The sequence below is a fragment of the Lampris incognitus genome, chromosome 15 (genome assembly GCF_029633865.1).
Source record: "Lampris incognitus isolate fLamInc1 chromosome 15, fLamInc1.hap2, whole genome shotgun sequence".
Taxonomy (NCBI): domain Eukaryota; kingdom Metazoa; phylum Chordata; class Actinopteri; order Lampriformes; family Lampridae; genus Lampris; species Lampris incognitus.
The window spans coordinates 16,321,933-16,329,164 of record NC_079225.1 but is presented as its reverse complement, the minus strand read 5'-3'; the positions used below and the strand labels follow the sequence as shown (position 1 = coordinate 16,329,164).

Below are 7,232 nucleotides of genomic sequence, written 5' to 3'. Positions count from 1 at the left end.
GCCTTGTTTCCTCCCTCCTCCGGTTGGTGCTGATGGTGGCGTCGGTGTGCTATTGAAACCATTACTGCACCACAGGGGAAGCGTAGTAAAGGATGAATATAAAGCAGTGCATTTCGTAAGGACAGAAACTTTTTGTTTGCTGCATATCTCTGATGAAATGGGGACGCCTTAGGAAGTTTTGTTCTCGGAGCGCAGCATTAGTTTGCACCGACTAAAGACGACGTTTAGTTTGACGCGCGCGTGATGGTGGCACTGCAAAGCAGGGGCCTTACACGCGTCTCTTAATCGCCACCTTTCCTCCCCCTCATGATTTATCTCCTAAGTGGCCTGCACGGCTGTATGACGCCGACCCTTCGGAATACAAATTCCCTCCGTGTAAGCTTAAGTGACATGACGTTGCGGACAGGATGGTATATATGTCACCTCTTACGAGTTTCCATGAATAATTAACTCGTGTGTGTGCGTGAGAGAGAGAGAGAGAGAGAGAGAGAGAGAGAGAGAGAGAGAGAGAGAGAGAGAGAGAGAGAGAGAGAGAGAGAGAGAGAGAGAGAGAGAGAGTATATGTGTCCCCTCTGAAGCTTGACACCTGTCTCCAAGCACTTGGTACATATGGGGGTGGGGGTGGCAATTCGCTCTCTATAATTCTTTACCAACTTGCAAATAAATAGAGGCACACCAGTTGATCCGACACCCACAAGCGATGACTGATGTTGTACAGATCAAGGTACAAAAGCGGAGAGCTGAAAACCGAGTACAACAATGTCTGCCATTTCTCCTCTCTGATCAGTATCTCAGTTAAAACCAGGACATGCACTGGGGATCCATTTCATATGGTCCTTGCTTCACCAAATAGCTATAGAGAAACTCTCCACGTAATTGATAATATTGCTAAAAGTATTTTATTAACTATTATATGTTCAGGTTTGCTGGCAGCGTGAATGAATTGTGTAAGGATCAATGCCACCACATACCTTAAACCCACCTCTCCAATGCGTCACATAAATTGGGTCTTGTACTATAATAATGCACTACCCTGCATTGGTACAGTACAGTACATCGTTAGGCTCCTACTATGAAATAAAACGAAAGAGGGAATACCTCGGCGTTGTTCTGCAGAAATGTGATGATCCGCTAGAGGGCACTACAAGATCCTGCTCTGCTAAGTGAGCGTCTGCATCACCCCATAGTTGGACTTTGTGTCAAGTCAAGTCGAGTCAAGTCAATTTTATTTGTATAGCCCAATATCACAAATTGCAAATCTGCCTCAGTGGGCTTAACAGCCACACAACATCCTGCCCTGTTGTGTGGACCGCTATGTCCACACACTTGTGCAATGGGGTTTCAGGGGCATGTCACCATCAGCTCTCTGATTACTGAAGACTAATGCTTTGCATGTACATCTATGTTGGGGTATGTCTCCTCTCCACTGGCTGTCCTTTCAAAAGAAAACTGGGATGCAGCGCGTACGCGCGCGCGTGCACGCACTGTTACAAACTGTGTTCTGTTTATCCTGAATTAATAACTCGGATTTTGTTCGAACAGCCTGCAGACTTCAATCAAGTCATGACTGGCTACATTTTATTCACACGTTAGTTGTCAAACAACTGCTCTGCCTTTTCGCCTCTCCAAGAACACGCCGGGTCTACACCAGCATGGCCGAGTGCTTAAGACGCTGGCGCACTGCTGGTGGAGATGTTTGGTGGCGCAGCGCTGTCGCCTCACAGCAAGAAGGTCCTGGGTTCGAACCCCGGAGTTGTCCAACCTTGGGGGGGGGGGTCGTCCTTCGTGTTGAGTTTGCATGTTCTCCCTGTGTCTGCGGTGGGTTTTCTCTGGGTGCTCCTGCTTCCTCCGCCATCAAAAAGAAGACATGCATTTCTATGTTAGAACGACCAAGACGGTCATTATGACCGTTTTGGATTTTCAAAGTTTGATAACTTTGTGGGGGGGGGGGGAATACAGACCTGCCGCTCCCTGAATGCCCCTAAAATTGCACATATTTGCATTTAAAATGCGTATTAGATCAATTGCACACAAAAAACGTTATGGTAAGATCTCCCTAAAACGTATTTGCGCGTGATCGTGCGCGTCATGTCACTATTTATGACGTGTGTTGGTCGTGTAGAAATTGCAGGAAAGTAGAGAAGGACAATTTCTCTCATCGACTGCACGAATGCATGTGTCATTTATTCCTCAGTACAATATCACAATGCGAGCAAAATGGTTCCAACAATCCTGCTCCTCGCTCCACCGTCAACCTGGAAACCCTTTCTTAAAGGGCCCGTGTCTACCTAACACAGAACGGCAGCCAGTCATGGTGAATTGCGCCCACGTAGTCCGCCAGATTTCACCATAACAAAAAAACAAGTCAACATGGAGGGGGGCGGATGGCCCGGCCGCAACGGCTTCGCCGAACAGGTGCGGAGGCCGGGCTGCCTACAGGAGGGGCCTTAAGGACTCTGCGACGGCGTGGGGGTAGGGCAGTGGTGAAGAAACCTTAGGGGCCTTATTGGGAGGTGGGGACAGGGTAGGATGGCACCTCCGCCGTGGGGGCTGGGCAAGTCCAACAGGTCGATAGTCTCCTACTATGTCTCCTACTATGAAATAAAATGAAAGCGGCAGTAACAGCATTGTTCTGCAGAAATGTAATGATCCACTAGAGGACACTACTAGATCCTGCTCTGCTAAGTGAGCAGGAGGATCACCCCACAGCTGGACTTTGTGTCAAGTCAAGTCAAGTCAATTTTATTTGTATAGCCCAATATCACAAATTACAAATCTGCCTCAGTGGGCTTAACAGCAACACAACATCCTGCCCTGTTGTGTGGACCGCTATGTCCACACACTTGTGCAATGGGTTTTCAGGGGCATGTCACCATCAGCTCTCTGATTACTGAAGACTAATGCTTTGTATATACATCTATGTCGGGTTATGTCTCCTCTCTACTGGCTGTCCTTTCAAAAGAAAACTGGGATGCAGCTCACACACACACACACACACACACACACACACACACACACACACACACACACACACACACGCTCTGTTACAAACTGTGTTCTGTTTATCTCGTAAAGTGCTTTGCTTTGTAAAAAGTGCTTTACTGAATTAATAACTCGGATTTTGTTCAAACAGCCTGTAGACTTCAATCAAATCATGACTGGCAACATTTTATTCACACGTTAGTTGTGAAACAACTGCTCTGCCTTTTCATCTCTCCAAGAACACACAAGGTCTACACCGGGATGGCCGAGTGGTTAAGGCGTTGGACTTAAGATCCAATGGACATGTGTCCGCGTGGGTTCGAACCCCACTCCTGGTAGAAATGTTTGGCGGCACGGTGGTGCAGTGGCTGTCGCCACACAGTAAGAAGGTCCTGGGTTTGAACCCCAGGGTTGTCTAACCTTGGGCGGCCATCCCAGGTCATCCTCTGTGTGGAGTTTGCATGTTCTCCCGTGTCTGCGGTGGGTTTTCCTTGGGTGACTTTGGCCAAAGTCCTAGCCAAAGCCATGTTACACAGGCTGGTAAAAAACATCTCAGAGGAGCTGTTGTCTGAGTCACAGCGTGGGTTCAGGAGGAACAGGAGTACTGTGGACATGGTGTTCACAGCACGGCACCTCCAGGAGAAGTGTAGGGAGCAACACCAGGACCTCTTCATAGCCTTCATCGGCCTGTCAAAGGCTTTCAACACAGTCAACAGGGACATCCTATGGAACACCCTTCTGAAGTTTGGCGGCCCACGAAGGTTTGTCAACATCCTTCAACAATTTCATGTGGGGATGTTGGCACGTGCGACCATTGGAGGCCAGGAATCCGAGCCCTTCAGGGTGTGCACTGGTGGGTCAGAGGTGCATCCTTGCTCCAGTTCTTTTTAACATCTTCATCCTGTGTGTGACATTGCTGCTCCATGAGGAAATCAAGAAGGACAGTGGGGTTACTGTGGACTTAAGACTTGATGGAAATCTGTTTAACATCCATAGGTTCCAAGCGGTCACAAAAATAACATCTGAGCCCATCATCGAGCTACAGTACGCAGATGACTGTACAGTTGTGGCCCACACATCGGAGGCGCTGCAAGCTACCCTTGCAGCTGCTGCGAGGGCATTTGGTAGGCTGGGGCTCTCTATAAACGTGGCAAAGACTGAAGTATTATGCCAGTGGGCATCTGCTCCTCCATCTCATACACCAACATTCACCATCTCCGACAAACCCCTCGCAACAGTGGAATCCTTCAAATACCTGGGCAGCTTCCTCTCTGACGACTGCAGCATTGACAGGGAGATACAAAACCGGATTAAACAAGCGTCATCCTCTTTTGGCAGATTTAGGAGAAGGATCTTTCAAAACAAAGACCTCAACCTCCACACCAAAATATCTGTCTACTTGGTAGTCATCATCACGACCCTCATCTACAGCTGTGAGACATGGACCCTGTACAACCACCACCTCAGGATGCTTGAGTTGAGGCCTTCCACATCAGATGCCTACCATCCATCTTGAGGATAACCTGGCGTGACCGAGTGCCCCATACTGAAATACTCCGCAAGACCAACTGCATCAGCGTGGAGGCTACCGTCACCCAGCACCAACTTCGCTGGCTCGGTCACGTCATCAGGATGCCGAAGGAGCGCTTACCACGTGAAGTGCTGTATGGCCAGCTACATCTTGGCCGCCGCTTGGCAAGGGGCCAGAAAAATGGTACAAAGACCAATTGAAGACCATGAACCCGAGCCAGCTGGAGAACACTGCACTGCCGCCCAATGCTCCATCTGGCGGCAGCTCTGTCAACAAGGGGTGCAAAAGTTCGAGGAGGACTGAGGTGATCAACGGACCAGGAGACGTCTAAAGAGACATGAAGCCATACCACACCTACACCCCCAGTCAGTGCTCTCACCTGTTCTGTCTGTGGCAGACAGTGTGGATCGCGGATTGGGCTTTACAACCACAACAAGCCTCACAAGTAGCAGTTGCATGTTCTCCCCGTGGCTGCGGTGGGTTTTCTCTGGGTGCTCCTGTTTCCCCCACCATCAAAAAAGACATGCGTGAACAACCAAGACGGTCATTATGACCGTTTTGGGTTTTCAAAGTTTAATAACTTTGTTGGGGGGGGGATACAGGCCTGCCGCTGCCTGAATTCTCCTAAAATTGCACATATTTGCATTCAAAATGCGTTTTAGATCAATTGCACACACAAAAAAAGTTATGGTAAGTTCTCCCTAAAACGAATTTGCGCGTGATCGTGCGCGTCGTGTCACTATCTATGACGTGTGTTGGTCGTGTAGAAATTGCAGGAACACAATTTCTCTCATTGACTACACGAAGGCGTGCGTCATTCATTCTTCCGTAGAAAACCAAAAGCAAAATGGCGCTGTTCCATCAATCCTAGTCCTCGCTCCGCCCTGTCAACCCGGAAGTCCTTTCTTAAAGGGCCCGTATCTACCTAACACGGAACGGCAGCCAATTATGGTGAATTGTGTCCGCTACAGTCGCATCGTTTCCTTCGTGAAGTTCATTGCTCTGTCCTAGGAAAAAAACAAAAACAAAAAAACAACAACAGAAAAACTAGCGTTCTCCAGTGCAGAGAAATAGTCTAAATTTGATTTTTGATTATTGCCATCATGTCTGGTTACAGACGTCATTACAGACGCACCATAACTACAACCGACGCGTTGCAGAACTTACAGGCGCTGGACTGCGGCCATTTTAAATTGTTTGAAAAATAGTATCAAGAGTTGTTGAAATTTAAAATTTGGTGTCAGATGGTTTCTTAACAGACATGCTAACATATGTAATGCTTTAATATCTCAACTGTGTATTTATCTTCACAGAATATAGAGTTTAAAAACCGTGGCGGTCAAAATGACCTCCCACGGTCGTTTTAGTAGTTTTTAAGTTCCGGTCGTTGTTTGGAACTGTTTCCCGGATAAATGGGAGGGTTGCGTCAGTAAGGCCATCCGGCGTAAAATCTTTACCAGATCAAATATGCGGATCATAATATAAGATTTCCATACCGGATCGCTCGAGGCCCAGGTTACCAACGACCGTCACCGGTACTGTTAACCAGCAGGGTGCTGGTGGAAACTATGCTACTGTTGGGCGAAGGAGAAGTAGAGGGGGGAGGCATGTCTAGAGGCAGAGAGAGAGTCGGAACTTTGAATGTTGGCACTATGACTAGTAAAGGGAGACAGCTGGCTGATATGATGGAAAGAAGAAAGGTAGGCATACTGTGTGCAAGAGCCTAGGTGGAAGGGGCGTCAGGCCAGGAATATCGGAGGTGGGTTCAAACTCACCTACCATGGTGTGAATGGGAGGAGAACAGGGGTAGGGGTAATTCTGAAGGAAGAGTATGTCAAGAGCATGCTGGAGGTGAAGAGAGTGTCAGACAGAGTGATGAGTATGAAGCTGGAAATCGAAGGTGTATTGATGAAGGTTATCAGCGCATGTGCCCCGCAAGTTGGGTGTGAGATGGAAGAGAGGGTACCCAAGGAGGAGAGAGTGGTGATTGGAGCGGACTTCAATGGAAATTTTGGTGAAGGGAACAGAGGTGATGAAAAGGTGATGGGTAGGTAACGGTGTCAAGGAGAGAAATGTGGAAGGACAGATGGTGGTGGATTTTGCGAAAAGGATGGAAATGGCTGTGGTGAATACATATTTAAAGAAGAGGGAGGAACACAGGGTGATGTACAAGGGTGGAGGAAAGTGCACACAGGTGGACTATATCTTATGTAAAAGGCATGGTCTAAAAGGGATTGGAGACTGCAAGGTGGTGACAGGGGAGAACGTAGCTAGGCAGCATCGGATGGTGGTCTGTAGGATGACTTTGGAGACCAAGAAGAGGAAGCGTGTGAAGGCAGAGCCGAAGATCAAATGATGGAAGTTGAAGGAGAAAGACTGTTGTGTGGAGTTCAGGCAGGAGTTAAGACAGGCACTGGGTGGTAGTGAAGAGGTGCTGGATGGCTGAGCAACCACTGCAGAAATAATGAGGGAGACAGCTAGGAAGGTACTTGGTGTGTCATCAGGACAGAGGAAGGAAGACAAGGAGACTTGGTGGTGGAATGAGGAAGTACAGCAACGTGTACAGAGGAAGAGGTTGGCAAAGAAGAAGTGGGTATAGTCAGAGAGATGAAGAAAGTAGACAGGAGTATAAGGGGTTGCAGCGTAGAGTGAAGAGAGTGGTGGCAAAGGCAAAGGAAAAACCGTATGGCGAAAAGGCGTATGGTGAGTTGTATGAGAG

General features: G+C 48.1%; 1 non-coding gene across 1 annotated transcript; it reads left to right on the top strand.

The window, feature by feature from the left end:
* Nucleotides 1-3,237: 3,237 nt before the first annotated feature.
* trnal-uaa (transfer RNA leucine (anticodon UAA)) lies at nucleotides 3,238-3,320 on the top strand. Its single transcript has one exon. It is a non-coding gene; the product is annotated as a tRNA-Leu (tRNA).
* The last annotated feature ends 3,912 nt before the right edge of the window (nucleotides 3,321-7,232 follow it).